Source organism: Rhinoderma darwinii, chromosome 2 (assembly GCF_050947455.1).
Source record: "Rhinoderma darwinii isolate aRhiDar2 chromosome 2, aRhiDar2.hap1, whole genome shotgun sequence".
Taxonomy (NCBI): domain Eukaryota; kingdom Metazoa; phylum Chordata; class Amphibia; order Anura; family Rhinodermatidae; genus Rhinoderma; species Rhinoderma darwinii.
This window is the reverse complement of record NC_134688.1, coordinates 438035319-438057731: the sequence shown is the minus strand read 5'-3', so window position 1 is coordinate 438057731 and position 22413 is coordinate 438035319.

The window sequence follows — 22413 nt, the reverse complement described above, 5'->3', positions numbered from 1 at the left end:
CTGAATGTAATAGTAATTTTTTTTATTACATTGTATCTATCTAAAGTAGTGGCTTAAAGAGGACTGTCACATTACATTTATTTATTATCCTAAACACTTACCAAAATTAGCCTAATAGTTATAATATGATTTCTTATTAAATAAGATCTATAGAGGTATTATTAGTTCCTATAATAAATACACAATGTGTTGCTCAATTTTGAATATATTAAAAGTAGACCGGGTCTGCAGAAAAAGTACTTGGACTGTATAGCTTCTTCTCTAGTGCACTAACGGTCAGTACAGACAGGTAAAATAGCGTGTGACAATGTTTTGGAATGGGAGAAGGGTTGATAGCCAGGTTTTTTGGGTTTCAGAGATAAGTTCTCTATCATTTATAGAGTCTGTATTCCTGGAATGTGTGCTATAAACAGAAAGATAAAGAAACCTGAATTAACCCTTAGTGACCGGCCTATTTTAAGACTTAATGACAAAGCAATTTTTTTTGTTTTTCCATCGTTGCATTGAAAGTGCTATAAGTTTTCCATTTTTTTTGGGGTTGACATCGCTCTACGAGGACTTGTTTTTTTGTGGGATGAGTATTTTTTTTTTCAATGGCACAATATGGGGGTACATACAAATTTTTTTATTACGTTTTATTAACTTTTTTTTCGGGAGACGGAAATAAAACCCCGAAATTCCGCTATAGTTCTGTGGATTTTAAATTGATACCGTTCAACGTGCGGACTAAATAACATGCTAGTTTATTCTGTGGCTCGGTACGATTACGATGATACCACATATGTTTATGTTTTACTACTTTTGCACAATAAAAAGACTTTGGAATCACCGCATTCCAAAATCTATAACTTTTTTATTTTTCCATCCATGTAGCCATATGAGGATTTGTTTTTAACGGGACAAAATGTAGTTTTCATTGGTAGCATTTTTGGGTACATGGGACTTATTGATTCACTTTAATTATTTTTTTGGGGGCGGGACAATGTAACAAATATTAATTTCACCATAGTTTCTTTAAAAAAATGTTTACGCCGTTCACCCTAATTGTTTTGTTCAGGTTATTATGATTGCGGCGATACCATAAACTTGTATTTTAGAAGTTGTGCAATTTAATAAAGCCACTGTCGCTGCTAAAGAGCTCATGATGAAGAGACCCAAGAGCAATGTGAACGTTCCTAGGGCTCCTCACCTCTATAAGTACCACAACATTAGTAATAAATATGTAGGGAGGTTGGCTTGAGGATCACTCAATGTGGCTCCATATTACTGAGATATTCTCCCCTAGAAGCAATACTTTATAAAACAGTGACTGATGAAACATAGACAATTTTTTTTCTGTTGGATTCATAAACCTCATGAAATCAGAGGCATGCAGAAGTGTAGTATGGCCCCCAACATACTTATATGGGTGCCATATTACAGGTCTGTACAACCTAGAGGTTAAACAGAGACATAATACAGTCATGTGCGTGAGCCCGTACACTTGATAGGAAGTGAAAAGGAGCAAGGGGTAGTTTTGAATATCATTCCATTACCACACTAAGGACTAACCTTTGATTTATGGCCGCCAGATTTGGATCTTATTCATTGTTTAATTTGTGCATACCAATTTCCCATGACAATTTATTTTTTCCTAAAATTTCCCAAAAGTCATAACATCTTTACTATGAGCGCTTAGGTGTTTTACATGTTTATTCATTCATCGTCAAAGGTGTCGTCTTAAATCTCTTATGTTGTCTTTATAACTCAACCGTATTTCAGCCTCTAAACCATCTAAATCACATTTGTGAATGAAGGCTTAGCAATGATTGGCAGCATAGGTCAAAAAGACAAAAGACTGAGTCTAGCTCGCTTGTTTTTCTCATGTCAATTAAGAAGTGAAGTTTTTTACTCCAAATGCCAGATTTATCTAACAAGGAATGAACAGGTGGGTGATGTAAGGGCTTTTTCAAAAATATTTTTGAGTGAAAAAAAAATCTATTTTCCTCTCTATTTCATCATGAATAAAATAATAGATTTGTGCAATATAAGCAAGATTGACAACATACGTATGGTTGGAAAAAATACGTTGTTTTTGTTTTGTATTACATTTATTTAAAAACTTACATCACCTTACAAATTGTAAAATTCTAATTATCCACATATAAATATTACTTGCTCTTGAAAAACAAAATATTTGGAAGAAATTTCTAAACAAAAATATTTTAATTTGCTGAACCCTCTCCAACAAAGCCAAAGTCTGCCATTCAGCAAAACAAACAAGCATAGATAACATGTCAGACAGCATTGTCACATGTACGTTGCCATTGTCACCTGTCACCTGTGTGTATCCCTAGCCTACAGGTGCCAGCAAAGCTGATAGTCAAGCTGTTCCACTATTCCTTTAAGCTTCAATAACAATAATTCAAGGACACAGCAATTTTAGCTTTGGTCTCCCGATCAGGAATACTGGCCCTTTGTTTATCTACTCTATGATTGGAAAAAGCACATTTTTTTGTAACTGCTGAATAAATTCTATTTTTTTTATCTCCCAATGGGTAGGATTAATGTGGATGAATATATTTTATGTATATCACAGTGGAATTTGCTGCTGATAAAAAATTAAAAAAAATAATCAACATGACATGTGCTGCCCATTTCCTTGGGGTACGCCTCTAAAGGGGGGAAACCTGGACATTTTTCACATTTATTTCTAGTGTTATCTCAACCCATAGGCCAGATCTTCAAATTTACTTCATTCAAACAGACATAAAAATAATACTGTCCTATAGTCCTGATAGAACAGATCCATGACCATGAAAGCCCTACAGGTGCTCGAAGGTGGTTCAAATTATCTTCAAAATAACAATCACCATTTCCCGTGTGGAAGTCAGCTTCCCCCTGTGCTTTATTGTACCATGTATCTGGTACAGTATTCCTGTTCTACTATCGGATATATACTCCATTAGATTCAGACCTTTTGTTGCTTTTCTCATAGTCATCTTCCAACTGCCCATTTCCTTTTTTTTTTTTGTCACTTGCATATACTGTTGTTCTCTCGCTTTTGCTCTAGTTTAGTCTTCTTTTACACATGAGATAAGTCCTGATCTCTATACTTGGTTGTCAAACTTGATCCTGATCATTGATCTATGATTCTTTCGATCTTGTGATCTCAGATGAGGGGCCTGGTGCAAAGAAAGTTGCAAGTACCTTCTTATCAACAAATCAGCTCTTATAGAGCAAAAAGCCCACAGACAAAGGACCCTGTTTTACTTGCGTCTGCCCATGGTGCATTTACAGTATAATGGTGCAGCTCTTAGTATTAGTCCTAGTAAATGTAAGTACGAGTTGCAGGGCATATATTACATACTGGGATTAATAGGATTAACATAATTATTCCAGCTATATTTCACATAAAATAGTGCCACTTGTAATGTATATAGAATAATGTCAGTGATAGTATCCACATAATACAAACTATTATGCCCACATTATACCATCTATAGCGTATATGTTAGTCACAGTGCATATGTAATAGCAGAATGCTCTCAAACTAACCATACATAATAACAGACATAGTGCCAAAATAATGGCAGTCACTGAGTAAGAGCGCACTTACTTCTCTGCGATACCACATTGCTTCCACTAGCACAAAGAAACATGTGAGTAGCCGGTGGCCACTCATGTCACTTTCTTATACTTTACTCCATCATCTTCACATTCCACTTCAGCAAGGCTGTTTCATACTTACCAATTATTCTTAATTGGGATATGGGCTCCAATGTAGAATTTAGCAATTAGGGTAGATTTTTAACTCAGCAGATTTTGATGCAGAAATTTCTGCTACTGTCCATTTTATCTGAATGGAATTTGCAGAACTCCATGTGCTTACTGCAGAAACAACACCATTCAGATGAAAGAAAGGGGATTTCAGAAATTTCCGCATTATAATCTACTGCGTGTGAATCCACCCTTAGGAATTAATATACTGACAGCCATGCACAATTATGATTAGGGTAGGTCCAAAGCTGTGCTGAAAAAATGTTGGCTACAGGGGGAAGTTGGCTATAGAGAAATATTTTCTTAGAAGTCACAGAATTTTTTTTAGTGCCTATTTAGTTGAGCATTGTTCATGTCCGTGTGAGTGTAGAATGGACAGCACATGGACTGAACACTGATCCATTAAAGTCAATGGGCAAATTCACATGTCCAATTTTCCGCATGGACCATTGGTTCGTGCAGAGAAAGTCGGAGCATGTACTAATTTGGTCCAATTCTCGCGTTAGACTCGCCTTTTCAAGTTACTGGGTCTGTACAAAAAATGGACAGCATCGGGCGGCATCCAAGTGTGGGCCATTTTCACTTATGGGGTGTTAGGAGATGCTCAAAAGAAATCAGGAAGGTTTTTTTTATGGACGTCAAAAACTGATGGTCACTGATGCTACACAGATTTGTGAAACGGACAAACAGAACGGACTCAAACTCAAACGAAACCTAGACCAGATTTATAATGCTCGTCTGAATACAGCCTTACTCTTTTTTTTTTTTGTTATTAGAAAATGTTTATATGATGTAATAAGTAAGATCTATTGAAAGATCTGTCTCCCTTTTCTCCATTAAAAAACAAACATATGGGTGTATACAGATCCTTTTAAACAATGCTACATTTAAAAAAAAAATCTTTTTAGATGGTTTAAGTGGGCAATTTAAGGCCCCAAATATTTCCTGCTGCAAATGCAAATTACGCTTGCAGAAGTCCAGCTCCACCTTATATGAATGACTCTAATCATATCGCAATTTCTTACTTGTCATATGACTGACAAATAGGCCTCCCAGGTCAAATACAGAGGGACCGCCTAGGACTAACTGGCAGGCTTAATTTTCATTATTATTTATTTTTCCAAACCATTGACAAATTAATTTATTAAAAATCAGTCCTCAAACATAACAAACTATCCAACAACATTACATTCAACATTATATCTGACCATTTCCTTACAATTATTTCATAGTAAATAGAATGGTGACATTTTTTAGAACTAACAAGTTGAGTAAATATTTTTGTAATTCCATACAATTATAACATATTTCGGTGAGAACACGTTTTCAAGGATTTTCCCATTTATGCTCTAACACTGTCCAGCCCTTAATATTATGGATTGTTGTTTACAGGTAACGGCTGTAGTAATGACTCCAATTGTGGCATGATGAGAATTGTAGTCCAACGACAGCTGAGGGATTGGAGCTTGTTAACCTCCTGTCATTTGTGCCTCTGTTACCAGCCATACAAAGTAATTTAATTTCTTAGGTGTCAGGTTACAGTTCGGATTAATATAAAGTACTACAATATATTTATACCACAAAGAACAATAGCCCCAGTTTTATTAAAAAGCCTCTGCCAGAATTTCCGATGTCAAATAAATTTTTGAGAATTGAAATCATTTGGTGACAGATTTCATGATTAAATGGCAAATGTTATTGCTACAAGTTGCGAACATGTTGTGAAGATTAAACCACCTGCACTATAAGCTACAGACCCCACAACAGATCCCCTTATAAAGAAATCATTCAGGCGCCTCAACCCTCTCGAGGCTAGTTGGAGCTGGGCAGATGGTCGGAAAGCTTTAGTAAGTGAACAGATTCCGAAACAAATGCTAGGAATCTACTATTACAATTGCTAGAAAGTCACAGATTGTTAATTCTGAATGTGTGAAATATATTTGCAGAAAAATAATATGTTGCTTTCTTTTTTTAATGATTATTATTGAGGCTTTCAAATGCATAATAAATGATGTTACATTATACATATAAATGAATATTTCATTATATTTAATACTAACTTAATTTCTAACAAACAGATGAGTAAAAGTATAAACATTAAAAAAAAACTGAAAATATAATGATATAAGCCTTTTATTTGAGCCATTCATTGTTAAAGGGAATGTGTTGCCAGAAAAACATGTTTTTTTTTTTTTTTTAATTAAACATTTAGTGTGTAGGTGATTAAACATTGTTCAAATTTTTTTTATTTTTTTCACGAGTCAGGAAATATTATAAATTAATTCTAATTTATAATATTTCCCATTGCTGGTCACTAGATGGAGCTATTCCCAAAATTGCAGCATTGGATGGGACGGGACCCGTTCGCAGTCCCTGTGGGACTGTGGCTGCCGTATTCCATGTCTATATGTGTCGTTAATCGACACATACAGAAATGGAAACAAAAATGGCAGCCCCCATAGGGAAGAAAAAGTGTAAAAATAAGAAAAAGTAAAACACAAAACACAAATAAATCTAAACGTTTTTAATAAAACACTAACATCTTTAACATATTAAAAAAAAATTTGTGATGACACTGTTCCTTTAATGCCTTCTTTTTGATGTATAAAACGGTATATTCCTAAATATACAAATATGCATTATACTAGTATACAGTATGCGCATTACAGTTAATGCTACACATAAAAGTAAAATACAAGATAAATAAAGTCATTTAAGCATAAGTAAACAACTCATCCAGGCAGGGGGTGATTTTTCATACTGATGACTTATCCACAGGATAGGTCATTATTATATGATCGGTAGGTGTCCGACAACCAGACCCCGCACCGATCAGCTGCTCTGGCTGCCTCCAGGTGCCAGAAGCTATGCAGTGGTCAGTCACAGTATAGCAGCCGTGCTGCAGTAACCCAGCATGGCCGTTATACAGTGTACAGAGTTAAAAAAAAATGTTTTAACTATAATTCACTGTCATATCTCTATATGACAGTACATTATTGCCTGTGCTTTTTAAGTACACAGACATCTGTTTGGGCTTACCTAAGGTAATTCCCTACAGGCTTTAATATTGTACAGCCCTAGCAGCCTTTACCAGGCCCAGGGCTGTCAGTATAATACCTTCAACTGCTGTGATCGTGATGTCGGGAGCCCCCTCTCTTTGTGCCCACACATGTCCAGATGTAGCCGTCTTTAACTTGATTCTGATAACTTGTTGCAGGGTGATATCACACAACAAAAGCCATTGACAAGTCATTGAAAAAGTCAAGATAAGAGATCTAGCCATTGTTTATTTAACATGTTAAGGCCGGATTTACACGAGCGTGTGCGTTTTGCTCGTGCAAAAAAAGCGGCGTTTTGCGCTCGTAAAAGGTACTTAACAGCTCCATGTGTCAGCCGCGTATGATGCGTGGCTGCGTGATTTTCGCGCAGCCGCCATCATTATGACACTCTGTTTGACTTCAATGGGTGTGTGATGCGCGAACAACGCACAAATATAGGACATGTCGTGAGTTTTATGCATCGGACACACGCTGCGTGAAACTCACGGACAGTCTGCATGGCCCCATAGACTAACATAGGTCTGTGCGAGGGGCGTAAAAATCACGCGCGTTGCACGGACCTATTATACGTTCGTCTGAATAAGCCCTAAAAGTCAAGGTAAAGACGGCTACATCTGTAGGTCAAAATGCGAGAAGAGATTAAAGCGGATTTGTCTAGTCACAAACTATCTATATGAGGACAACATAGGATAGAGTGGGAGATGCTGAGCTTAGGGATATATAGTGTTCAATTATTTGATTCAGTATTTTCATGTAAAAAGCTTTTTTTAAATCTGCCAGGACTCATAGGAAAAGCCTGTGAGTCCAGTTTTCCCCGCCCACCACATACAGTTATTGACAACTTTTCCCATAGGAGGTTGTATACATTTAGAGATTTGAATCAGTAGTGTGTGGGCAGTCAATGTAGAACTCATAAGCTTTCTGTCATGAACAAATACACAGTAAACAGTGAGGTCCCTGTTCTTCCCAAACCTCTGTCCCTACCTACTTGTACGACCCGACCTAAACGACTGCGCACAACTGGTACAAGTGAAACTGACAAACAGATAAGACAGGGACAGTACGAAATAACAAAGGGTCACCTGGGAAGTACACGGAGGGAGAGGCAGGGCAATTGCGCCGCGGACAAGTCCGGGCGCAAAAGGCGGATTCAGGCAGGATCAAACCGGGAGAGTGCGGAAAAAGCAAAAGTCAGAAGGCAAAGAAAAGTCAGGAGTCCAGCCGAGGTCAGGTCACAAGAAGTCAAAAAGCAAGTCGCTCAGGGAGTCTGAAACAAGGGAAAGCACCAGGCAAGGAAACTCTAATTACAGACAAAGGCCAACTATCCCAAGCTGAACTAAATAAGGAGAGGGCGGGAGCTCAGGAACATCAGCCAGGCTTTGATTGGCCTGACGCTCCTGAGCTTCTATTGGCTGCAGACTGCCTCAGTCTGCCAGGCCGGGCGACGCCCGAGCGAGTAACTCTCGATGTCCTGGAGACCAAGGGAGCCGCAGGCAGAGAGAACGTGACCCTTTCCCTATGAGTCCTGGCAGAATTAAAACAACTTACGAAATGCTTACGGGACGTGCCCGTGCCGTTGAAAAATATGGAACATGTCCTATTTCAGCCTGTAATAACGGCACGGGCAGGCCCATAGAAGTCTATGGGGCTCCCATAATTACTGGTGGCTACGTGTGTGCACCCGTAATTACGGGAGCGTTGCTAGGCGACGTCAGGGCATAGTCACTGGCCAGGGTGCTGAAAGAGTTAACTGATCGGCAGTAACTCTTTCAGCACCCGGGACAGTGACTACCGCTGGAGATAATAGTATTAAAAGTTAACTTACCTGCTTCTTCCTCCAGTCCAGCCACCCGGGATGACGTTTCATCACATGTGACCGCTGCAGCCTATCACAGGCCAATCACAGGCTGCTGCAGTCACATGGACTGCCGCGTCATCCAGGGAGGTTGGACTGGATGTCAAAAGAGGGACGCGTCACCAAGACAACGGTACGTATGAACTTCTTTAACTTTCAATCGCTGCGGAAACTCTGCCCGAAAGGGCTGCCCCTTCTCTTTCCAGCACTGATAGAGAGAAGGGGCTGCCGATTAGTGCAGAGAAAACGAGCCCGTAAATACGGGTGGAATACTGGTGACACCGGACCCATATTTACGGGCACGGGTCAGTAAATACTGGTGGAATACGTGTGACAAAGGACCCGTATTTACGCCAGTATTTACGGGAGGAAAAAATATGTTTGTGTGCATGGAGCCTTACATTGTCATTACAAGTCAAAACAATATATATCTCAGTAAAAAATAAACTTGTTACTTGTCTCCGGTAGTATCTTTCTAGGCTGCTGCAGACTTAATTATTTTGATACCTTACAATGTTGACCGCATCTTCCACCAACTTCTGATATTTACTCATCATGGCATTTATCCTGAAAATTAGGGCAAGAAAAGAAGCATGTTTAAGCTGACATATGATCGGGTTTATTGAAAATGTTGCAAAAAAAATAAGTTAAAGGAAATAACAAAATAAATCCATTCCTGGCACTGGCTAGACAACTGAGGTGCCTGACTGACAGCTAACTTTTCAGCAACTTGTTACTCCCAATGTTTCCAAACATGACTTTCCCACAGAAATGCTTTCTGTTTCTCCAGGCAGATATTGAAAGCAACTGCTCTCTTAACCTCCCTTAAAGGGGTCTTCCTATCTCAGACATTTATGGTATAACCACAAGAAAGAGCTTGCACAGCTCTTTCTGTAACTTTCATAGGCACGAGTGTACATACCATAGAGATCATGCAGCTGCTACGGAGTCTTTGGAGAGGGGGCCAAGCCCTGGTTGATCCCGTACCGTTTTATTACTCGGTGGTGAGAACCTGTGCAGGACTACCCTCTCCAGAGAAACTGCACTGTTAGCAAGCAAGTGGTGTGAGGAATTGGCAAAACCAGGCATCAAAAATGGGGGGGCCATTTTGATCTTGCAGCCCCTTCACGTCTATGTATGCCAACCCTATAGACTTGAATGGAGAGGGCCATGCACATGCATGGCCACTTCTACATTCAGTCTGCAGCTGGATGTTGCTATTTTACCTGGCAGAAAACGGTGTGGACCACTGTTCTCCCAAAAAGAGAGGATCTCAGAGGAGGGACCCCCACATATCAGACATTTATGGCAGTGTATTGTCCCTTTAAGTATCTGATCTGTAAGATATAGTAGGTTAGGCTACCTTGCCCAGTACTTCAAATGGGATCGGAGTCTTTTAGAAACATATCTCCCTTCTATGACCCGTTCTAAGTGTTACATATGTATACTTCCTTTTGGACATGGTAGATTTACACAAACAGCATGGTCTGCATAGATGCATTCCCTGAGATCTTATTGACCATTCTTGGGAGGGGAAATAGTGAATCTGATATGTTCCAGCCTATTATGGAAAAAATAGCTGAGGTCCCAAAACACAGAGGTAATAATCCACTAAACTGATGTGTCTTTTATAACGATAAATAATATTGTATTACCTGTTTTAGGCTTAATTTAGACAAACACTTTGATAATAGCCATAGTAGACTCATCCTTACATGGGTTCAAAGAATGCATTAAATTTCACACCTTTGTCAGATGGCGTGTGGTTAGGAAAATGGCCTTCTTTCCTGTGATGTGTGCAGAACAAATAATATATTGCAACATGAAAAAGGTAGTAAAGAAAATGGTGAAAGGAGAGGTTGAATATTTTCCTGAAGGTAACTAGACTTATTTTCCAGAAATAATTTTGATGGGTCTTCCACTTTTTTTGTTTAATAACATTCTTTACCTGAGGTCATCTGTCCTGTTGAAGTGATGAGAGATAGACCATGTGTGGCCTGTGCTTATTCAGTTGTGCTGTATTAGCATTCAGCAAATGTAAAGCTCTGAACAAATACGACGGCTTAAATACCTCTAAATCACACGTAACCAGTAATAAATTGGAGTTTGAGGATTAAAAATAAACCAAAGGCTCTGGAACCTCCCTGTGATCTAAGTCCCACCACTGACCTCCACTTGGCTGTTTTGCGAAGGTTTAGCTAATTATTTAATTTGATATTTTGGTTGAATTTTCTGCAGCCTCTTCCTTCCTAGCCCTGCATTTCCCACCGCAAATGAAAAAGGGGACACTTTTGCTATAACCCTTTCATACCATGCTATTTTGGACCTTAATGACTGGAGCATTTTTTAAGATTTTCCGCTATAAAGGGTTCTAATTTTTTTTTTAACTTAATAAAGTGATTTTTTATTTTTTTGTGACAAATAGGGCTTTACTTCTTTTACCATTTCTTGCCATATATCAATAGGTATTTTTTTGTTTGTTTTTTACAATTTTGGCCTTTTAATATGATAATATTAAGTTTTATTTCAGTTCAAAAACATTTTTTCTCACATAATAAAACTCATAGAATTGCAACTATATTTTTTCCGCACCATTGCTGTTTATTTTTATATAGAACATAGTAACAAAGGCAAGTGCAAAACTTTGGATAAAATCAGCGGGGGAGAGATGTTATTTCAGCAATAACGTGACCGCCAGGACTAATTTGGACAGCAGAAGTTTTGTGCATTGTGTATGTAGCGATCATGACAGCCAGGCACCCGACCTATGGCTGCACAATTTTCTGTTAGGCTGAGTTCACACTGGGTGGATATGCTGCACGCAGCGTATCCGCCCGTTGCTCCGCAGGGAATTTTCGGCGAAAAACCACACCGCTGTGGAAAACTGCAACAGTCACATAGGTTGAAGCGTCATCCCAGGAGACACTGGCTCTCTGACGTCATCTAGGCCAGCCCCTTGGGATGATGTTTCACCCCATGTGACCGCCGCTACAGCCTGTGATTGGCTGCAGCGGTCACATGTGATAAAACGTCAAACCAGGAGGCCGCGCCGGAGGTAGGAACACAGAATTCTGGGATAAGTATGAGATATTTTTTAGTTGTGTTGTTTGTGGAAGAATTGCTGCCAATCCGCTGCAAAAAACGCAACAACTGCTATTTGCTACGGGTTTTACCTCCCATTGAATTCAATGTGGAAAACCCGCAATAAATAAGCAGCGTTTACGCAAATACAATGACATGCTGCGGAATAAAATTCTGTACTGCACGTCAATTTCTGAGCGTTTTTTACGCTCAGTATTTACGCAGCGTTTGGATAAGATTTGTTTTATCTCAGCTACTTTGCTGCTACTGTATTTGTGAACTATATGTGAACTGACCCTTATTCCATGTAAAAACATGGCGCTGTAGAAAAAGGCCCCTTAATGACTGCTGTAAAAAGGCATATCTGCTGTCATTAAGGGGTTAAGGAACTATGTATTTTCTTCCTCCTCCTCCAAAAATAATAGTTTTGACAATCGGAAATTAACTGCTGCCTGTTATTTACACTTTACAATATCATTTACAAGACCTTTTATTAATATTAGGGCAAACTAATTGCCTGAGTTTTATTAAATCCTGGACTTTCGCTTTTTTTTTTCATTTTATACTAAGCAATCACGTCCTTAAATAATGCTCCCTGGAGGGAAAACAGTGGCTCTCGCATTAGATCATTTTGGGGTCTGCTGAGCCAGAAACTGCACAGGGAAATATATTATAGGTTTGATAAAGTTAAAGACCCCAGATGGCAATATTTTCCTTGACTATTTTGAACTTTACACCATGGGTGTCGCTTAATTTCTTGCTTCTTTTCAACGCTAGAAAATCTACAACCTCCTGTTTGTGAACGCCATGTAATTTTAGAGAGTATTATTTTAACCTTTTATTACCATAGCTTTGTTAAGTAGGCATCCCACAGTCTAGTACTCATTAATTGTCATACGTCTACCATGCGAGCCATATGTAAAAAAGATTTTCCCTCAATACAATGATTGCCACCTGTGCAATTCTTCTAATAGTTAAATTAAACAGTGATATAGCAATGGAAGTTGCAGCCACAACTGGGGCCTTCTGCCTGGGGGGACCCATGGTCACCCCTGACCAACGGTGGAAAGGTGCTATAAGATATCTTGCTAATTGCACAATTTACAATATATGTATTTATTTGCATATGCAGCAGTACATGGCATCACTTGTAGCCAGTACAGCTTTAACAAAAGGCCCCACAAGAGATACCACTTCAATTAAAGAGGTTGTCTCATGAAGAAAACTCCTGTCCATATACCCTCCCCATGTGTGTGTTTTGTTTTTTTATAACACTCCAAAGCCAAGATAGGCTAAAATTTGGCCAAAATACTTTAGTCCTAGTATATGTGTCTGAGGGAAATAAGATTGTGTGCCCCATTAGGCTGGGTTCCCACGTAGCTTAAACGCTGCAGAATTTCCGCAACAGAATTCTGTGTGGATAATCTGCAGCATATACAGTTGCAGCAAAGTGGATGAGATTTGAACAAATTTTCTCAACATGCTGCAGAAAAAATTTGCTGAGAAAACATTCATACATTGACCTGCGGTGTGAAATCACTTCACTTTTGTGTTCATTAGGGAGGTAAAACCTGCAAAAATAGCAAATATTGACATTTTTGCTGAGGAGACGCTGCCATTCCTCTGCAAAAATCGCAAATGTGAAAAAATGTAATTTAAAAAAAATCAACACTTACCCCTTGGTGTTGTCATAGCGATGGCTTCTTTTCATTTCAACTGTTCTCAGTGCAGCCCGGCCTCCTGGGATGATGTTTCATCCTATGTGACTGCTGCAGCGGTCACATGGGCTGTAGCGTTATCACCGGAGGCCAGGCTGCACGGAGAACAGAGGAATGCGTTGCTATGGCAATGCCAGTGAGGGAAATATTGCCTTTTTGTTCCACCTCTGCTTTTCGGCTGAAAATCTGTACCACAGTTTGGTACCGTTTTTCAGCCAGAATTCCTTGTGGGTTCTAGGTCTTATACACTGCGTACTTTTAATGCGTACTGTGGAAATATACACTTAGGGTAAGAGACTGCTGTGAGTGATGACAATCTCTGTATAGCACTGCAGAAGACAAAATAAAATGACCCTAAACAAAACAGGTAGTGGGACGTAAATATGATTATCTTTACACAAAAAAAAGTAAAGATTAATTTACCGTTGGCTATAATCCGTCAAGTTTTTTCTTTTACTTTCAGACTGACTTTACATATTTTATTTAATTTTTATCAGATTTTTTACTCTCATATTATTTGAACTTTGCACTTGCATGGAGTTTTACTGAGCAAAAAATCAAGCATTCTTGCTATCCTTAGGAAACGAAAGAAAATAAACATGCCAATAACACTTGTCAGAAATAAGTCCTCCATTTAGTGTCCTTTTTCCCAAGGAATGTTCAGATAACATTTAATATTAAAAAAATATATGCCATGTATTACTAATAAAACTGAATCGGAACAGAGTATACATATCCTACAATATTTCTCCCAGAAGAATGAGCTCTGATATGAAAACTATTGGTAATAACATCCACATGTACTTAATTTTGATTTATGGGATGCTAGACATAATTGAATCTATGGCAGGTCTATTATACTGTAATATAAGAATCAACATGCAATGAAAATACATAAAAAGCAAAAAATAAAAGATTTTGTGGTTTGAAACTTGATAAACCTCAAGTAGAAGAGCAGACTATTCACATAAAGGTCCTGGGTTGTATAAAAAAAAAAAAAACAGGAGAAGACATGATCAGGGACATAGACTGCCCAAGTTTAGTGATGTCACTAAATTTAAGGTATCAAGCCAATCACCTGGCTGTATATCAGAAGTTGTCAGTGGAGTGTAAATATTCACTCTCAGTCAGTGGTCGACCACTGCGTCTCTTTATCTGCCTGTGGGACCCCTAGATGTTGAGCCCTGAGTGTGGGCTGAATGGGAAATTGCTCAATCTACCCTTAGGCATAACTAAAAGTGGGGTGCCACAAAGCTGCTTATGTCAGTAGAGTTCTTTATCTCAAAAAGAGAATTTCAGTAATAAGGCAAGTCCAAATATGCACCAAACCTACATATCTATCATATAGACAAAAAGCAGTAAATAGGCAGCACTCACAAAGGCTTATGGTGAAAAAAGTGGCTGCTTTATTGACCCCAAAAGTGCGACGTTTCAGGTCAATAAAGCACCCACTTTTTTCACCATAAGCCTTTGTGAGTGCTGCCTATTTACTGCTTTTTGTCTGGAGGGACAGTGGTCAGTTACCTAAGGCTTGCACCCCCTTTCATTGAATCCTGTGCTGCTGGATTCTATTTTTGTATCATATAGACTAGGCTGGCTTGTTTTCTAATGCCTTCAAATGTTTATCAACTCATGAGAGGCGGAAGCTACTAATATGGCCCTACACATTAGATCAATGTCAGAAGATCCCACCAAAATTGCATGTTTATCGGGAGGTCAGAGAAAATATCTGTCAACCGAACTAGCTATCTTATGTGTATGGCCAATTCACATTGAATTTATTCCTGCAGCGAGGATTCCCCTACCCTAAACTAATCAAAGCTTTAGTGCTTCTTAGCTGTTTGTAGTATGGGAGCCTAGTATATATGTATTCACATATACAATGCATTCGGAAAGTCTTCAGACCTTTACATTTTTTCACATTTTGTTTTGTTATGTTGAGGCCTTGCGCTAAAATAAAAAAAAATCTAGTTGTTTCCCCATCATTCTGAACTCAATAGCCAATAATGACAAAGTGAAAACAGAATGTTATTAATATTTTCTAATTTATTGAAAAGGAAAAACGAAAATATTTCAATGACATAAGTATTCAGACCCTTTACTCAGTACTTAGTTGAAGCAGCTTTGGCAGTGATAACAGCCTCCAGTCTTTTTGGGTATGATGCCACAAGGTTTTCACACCTGGATTTGGGGATTTTCTGCCATTCATCTATGCAGATCCTCTCCCAGGTTGGTTGGGGATTGTCGGTGGACAGACATTTTTCGGCCTCTACAGAGATGTTCAATTTGGTTCAAGTCAGGGCTCTGGCTGGGCCACTCAAGAACCTTCACAGAGTTGTCCCTAAGCCACTCCTGTGTTGTTTTGGCTGTGTGTTTAGGGTCATTGTCTTGTTGGAAGGTGAACACTCTGAATCAGGTTTTCATTAAGAATATCTCTGTACTTTACTCCATTTATCTTTCCCTCAGCCCTGACCAGTCTCCCTGTCTGAGCAGCAGAAAAACACCCCAATAGCGTGATGCTGCCACCACCATGCTTCACTGTATGGATGATATTGAGCAGGTGATGAGCAGTGCCTGGTGACACTTAGAATTGAGGCCAAAAAGTTCAATCTTGGTTTCATTAGACCACAGAATGTTGCTTCTCACAGTGTGAAACACCTTTAGGTGCATTTTTGAAAACTCCAGATGGGCATTCATGTGTCTTTTACTGAGGAGAGGCTTCTTTCTGGCCACTCAGCCATAAAGTCTGGATTGGTGGAGTGCTGTAATGATGGTTGTAATGATGGTGGAAGTTTCTCCTATCTGCACAGAGGATCTTTGGAGCTCAGCCAGAGTGACCATTGGGTTCTTTGTCACCTCTCTTACCAAAGCCCTGCTCCCCCGATTTCTTTGTTTGGTGGGGCACACAGCTCTAGGCAGAGTCCTAGTTGTTACAGACTTCTTCCATTGAAGAATTATGGGGGCCACTGTAATCTTGGAAACTTTCAGCGCAGCATATATTTTTTTATACATTTCTCCAGATCTGTGCCTTTACAGACCCTGTCTCTGAGCTCTACAGGCAGTTCTTTCCTCCTTATGGAATGGTTTTTGCTCTGATATGCATTGTCAGCTGTGAGACCTTTGTGAGTGCTGCCTATTTACTGCTTTTTGTCTGGAGGGACAGTGGTCAGTTACCTAAGGCTTGCACCCCCTTTCATTGAATCCTGTGCTGCTGGATTCTATTTTTGTATCATATAGACAAGTGACTAGGCTGGCTTGTTTTCAAATGCCTTCAAATGTTTATCAACTCATGAGAGGCGGAAGCTACTAATATGCCCCTACACATTAGAGTGTGTCTTTCCAAATCATGTGCAATATATATAGACCCCATCTACAACTTCTCCACAAGGTCTGTCAGAAAACACACACACATACATTCTCACACACACACACACACACACACACACACACACACACACACACACACACACACACACACACATATATATATACATACAGACACATTCTCACACACACACACACACACACACACATATATATACACACACACGTATGCATGCACACATACATACACACACACACACACACACACACACACACACATATATATATATATATATATATATATACACACACACATACACGCACACACGCACGCACACACGCACGCACACACACACACACACACACACACATATATGAATGCATACACACACACACACACACACACACACACACACACATTTAGTAAGGCTCTGGTAGTCCATCAGGTCTATTAGTTAACTATGCCATGAGATGACCTTTTAAAGGGAGATTCCAAAAGCAAATATCACCTTTAACTATAATATATTTAATATATAGTATGGTTACATTCTTTTAAAATCAGGAGGTTAGAGATATTTCATACTGGCTAAGAAGTGTTAATATAAAATTCACATAATAATTGTTTATCTCTTAATTTTAAAGGTTTTATTAAGTTTTTACATCTTGTATTTTTTTCCAGTTTATGTATAGCTTGCCTTATTTTTCTTTAGCCCCCCTGAACTTCTTTCTAGATCAAGCATGCCTATCTTATCAGAAGTAGTATTTACTGTGTATTATATAAACCTTAATGTACTATTGAATGTCTCTTTATTTAATGTCTATGAACATGGCCTACACTCTTTTATATGCCACTGCCAATAAAAAGAGATAATTCCTGCGTAATTCATACGCACTGTCATATTTCAGTTTATAGAGTCAATATATATAAAAAGTGCATTAGTCCACAAGATGCATTACTCAGAAGTGGAAAAAGTGGATACACTGACCTGTAAATGAGTATAATAGATGCTGACACTATAGTGAACTATGACTATGTCTACAGTATATGCCTGTTATGAAAAGAACACATTTACCAGTGTTACATTGCATGGTCAGCACACAGTAGCTCAGTCAGCATGATAGATTTTCCTCCAAAAAAGCATAAATTTATTCTAAGTGTTTCCCTTTAGATGATTTTTACACATGACCAACAACCTCGATGTTTCCAAATTTATGTCGTCCGTTTGTTTACTCTAGATGACTGATCTTAAAACTTACAGTACAAATCATTACCACAGAAACAGTTATTATTCCTGTAGTACAGCACTGATGACAATAATGAGCTCTACAACAGAAGAGAACCACTCAATTCTGAGATTTGGATATTTTTCACGGATATTAAGGGGCGTCAATATAGTGGGTGCAGGGGATACAGTGACACCTGCTCCGTGGAGCCTGATGGCGTCCTGAATGTCCCTCCGTCTCATATGAGGATACCAGTATTAGAATACGTTCACACATGGCAGATTTGCTGATAAATTTCTCTGATGGTTTTTCAGCCGCAGAAACTTCTGCAATAAATCTGTCGCGTGTGAATAAACCCATATGTAATATTAGTTTTTAACTTCTGGGAGCTGTCAGAGAACGTTCTCACTTCCTGACAGCAAGCAGAGATCTTGAGAATAGTAAGGAACTGAGACATAAGTAAACTCCAAAGTTGTAGAACTTTTCATTATACAACAATTAAGCTTTATTTACATAAAACCAGACAATCCCTTTAAAGTGGCTTCAAAGTATAGCTTCACTGTAAAATGAGAACAAGTCAAAAAGCACGTCTAGAAATTTAAGCAAACAAATCATAAGTAAAGCCAACTTTTGTCTTGATTGTGGCCATTTTATTCCTTCATCTGTTTATCCATAAAAATGAAGAAAATCAGAGAAAAAAAAAGCTCAATAAAAATCATCTGCATAACATAATCTAACACTTTTCCAGACACGTTTCAAGATGTTTAAGCGCACTTTCTTTCATTACAGGAAATATTTCCCAAAGCCCATAGGGTCACATCTGCTCACGACTGGACAATGCTCCCACTTGGCTTATAATAATAACAACTTTAAATGTTTAATTTATGCAAATTGTAACAGAGTAAAAGTAATATTATACATATTGTAGAATCAGGTACAACGGAGACTATTGTATTAAAATAAAGTACAGACTGTGTAATCACTGATTATGATTCGCTAACGATACTTAAATTACTACATATTTTACTAAAAATAAATATTCAGAATGTGTAGCACTAAGAATGTCACATATTCCCACTTCTAGGTTCTTGAGGCACATTCTCTACATTGGATACAATATATCGTCATCTGCTGATTCCAAATTAGATTCCCCAAAAAATAGTGAGTGAAAAATATCCGTAAAAATGTAGAAATCATAAAGAGACGAAACAAACCTCAACAACCACTACACAGGAAAGATAGTTCGCAAAATAAAATATGTGAATCCTCCAATGGGTTAATCATATGATTGCTCTCCACAGAGAAATGCCTGTAGAGTGACTATTTTGATATGTTTGGATCCATTGTGGTCTGAGCGGATAATTCCCATCATGAGATATTGTGCGGGGAAGAGATGATTATGAAATTATGAAAATTATATGAGTGCCCATCACCATTCACTACCTAATGGTGCACTACTGGCATTGATGGCCTGGGCACCCAGAGCTTGCACCCCAATCTTACACTTAATGCCCCAACCAATGGAAAGGTGGCTGCATGGGGTACAGCTACATTCCCTAGATTATTGATTAGCTAACGTTATTTAGGCATCGTATAGCAATGTTATTTGGGCTCTGTAAGATTGCATTGTTTGGGCCCTACATGATACACAATAGACGGTGTCTATAGGAGGTACTGCACAGGGCACAACCCAACTTAAGTCCAACCCTGATAGTATTTAATGGTCACTTGACCTTAGATTGGAACATGTATGGACTCAAATAACTCTCTTCCCTAATAATAATTGTCTCAAAATCGAGAGGATCTTTATCAGCCAGGATTATCAATGGGGTCCAAAGGGGACTGTCATTAGCCTCTGCGCATATATGTGTACATGGTCATCTTCTAAGCAGTGGCACTTGAACAATTCAAATAATCTGCAAAATTCTTATAGGCACAGGACATTTTATTCTATGACTGCAGCTATCTTCATTGGGTTCTTTAAGGGTCACCAAGGGTACATAGATTCCCTACGTCTCTGCACTACTGCGTTATGTATGTGATTGGAAGCATACAGAGGTACACTATAGGTCCATAGACTATTATGGGTGCCATATCACTGCTCCATACAACTCAGGGATTGTACAGAGATATAATATGCCCATGTGCAGGAGCCCTTACACCAAGAGATTACAAACTGGATCTACAGAAAGCTACATGATAAGATGAATTGCAAAGAAAAAAACTGCCTTCAGAAGGACTACCATGGTTGTCAAAATCCTAATATCCCAAAGATCCCAATAATTTATTCAGTCATTCATGGAGTTTATCGTCATATCTATCACTGGGTGAGTGAAACTGGTGACACTTAAACTTTAGAATTTACTTTCTGGTGGATATTTCTAATTTTCTCCAGGGCCTTATAAAGTCCATAACATTTTAGTCCTGATTCTTATACAAAACATCAATTTTACTCAGTCTTGTCTTTGTCTGTTCATTTCCTCCATGCCCCAGTCAGTTCTCATGCTCATATGAATCACTCTTGATTTTATCTTATTGCTTCTTCAGCTTAACTAGGTGCTTATAAAAACAAGACTCTATTAGATCAATATGGCACACATTACCCTAAAATAGATTACATCTCAAGACTGCACCGTGCTTCAGTTCAAGCAGTTCATAAAACATTTTTCAAATTAGTTAGCTGTCATCACAATTTCACCCAAGATTTCATCAGTTTGATCAGTGAGGTCTGTTACCTTTTAATGACACTTTCATTAATGTAAAGGTGGAAGAACAAATATGTGGAATTACATGGATCATTTACTTAAATGGCTGAAATAAATAAATAAAGTCCTTTGGGGTGTTAAAGATACCCAAAGATATTTTCTACTCCGCAATCAAGTCCATTTAGACTTCTTATGGACATATACATTGCATTTTCCAGGAGGTCCTGTCTTCTGTTTTGATTTCCAGGCTTCTCTGCATTGTCTTTCCGAGATAGAATTAATCTGTCTTGCTGTTGCTTGTCTTTTTATTTTTTTCCTGTTGACTCTTCTAAGCATGATTAACTTTTCTAACAATCTGGGCTTTCTCATATGTCCAAAATAAGTCTTGACCAGATTTGGACAAATCTAAGTCAGGTTTAAGAAAAAAGTTTGCCACCAATAATACGCTGTATGGCTAGGTCCACACAAGCTAATTGAGTGAGTAGCTGTTGATGCGCATTTATAAAAATGAAAATGCACTGCAACTGGAAGGTGTGCGAGGCTGGCCTTACACATCCCTTGAAATTTACCCCTCTCCAGTAGTCACAATTGAGCTCCTCTTAGTAATTACAGCAGTGTCCTCCCCTCTTGAAGTAAAAATTGTGTCTCCAACTCTTTCCCCACTTCCCCAGTAGTCATAGCAGCCCTCCACTTCCTCAGTAGTCACAGCAGGCCCCCACTTCCCCAGTAGTCACAGCAGGCCCCCACTTCCCCAGTAGTCACAGCAGGCCCCCACTTCCCCAGTAGTCACAGCAGGCCCCCACTTCTCCAGTAGTCACAGCAGCACTCCAGTTTCTCAGTAGTCAAAGCAGGCCCCTTCATTTCTTTATTTGTCAAAACAGCCCTCAACACCCCCTCCCATAATGCGCGCGCACACTCACACACACACACACACAGACGCTGTTAACGCACAATATTCAAAATGCTGAGCTTGGAAATATGCAGTGGATATAAAAAGTCTACACACGCCTGTTAAAATATGTTTTTGTCATGTCAAAATATCAGTACATGATGAATAATTTCAGAACTTTTTCCACCTTTAATGTGACCCATAATCTGTACAATTCTATTGAAAAACAAACTGAAATCATTTAGAGGGGAAAAATAACAAAACTACAGTAATGTGGTTGCATAAGTGTAAACACACTCTAATAAATAGGGATGTGGTTGTGTTCAGAATTAGCCAATCACATTTAAACTCATGTTAAATAGTAGTCAGTACACAGCTGCCATTATTTAAAGTAATTCTGAGTAACCCCATATAAAGTTCAGCTGTTCTATTAGGATTTTCCTGACATTTTCTTTGTTTCATGTGACAGCAAAAGCCATGGTCCGTAAAGAGTTTACAACACATCAAAGGGATCTGATTGTTGAAAGGCATCAGTCAGGAGAAGGGTACCAAAGAATTTCCAAGACATTAGATATACCATGGAATACAGTGAAAATGGTCATCAAGAAGTGGATTACATTTGGCACAACAGTGACATTACCAAGAACTGGACGTCACTCAAAACTTGATGAAAAGACAAGATGAAAATTGGTCCGGGAGGCTACCAAGAGGCCTACGGCAACATTAAAAGATCTGCAGTACTTTCTGGCTAGTACTGGTTGTGTAGTGCATGTGACAACAATCTCCCGTATTCTTCATG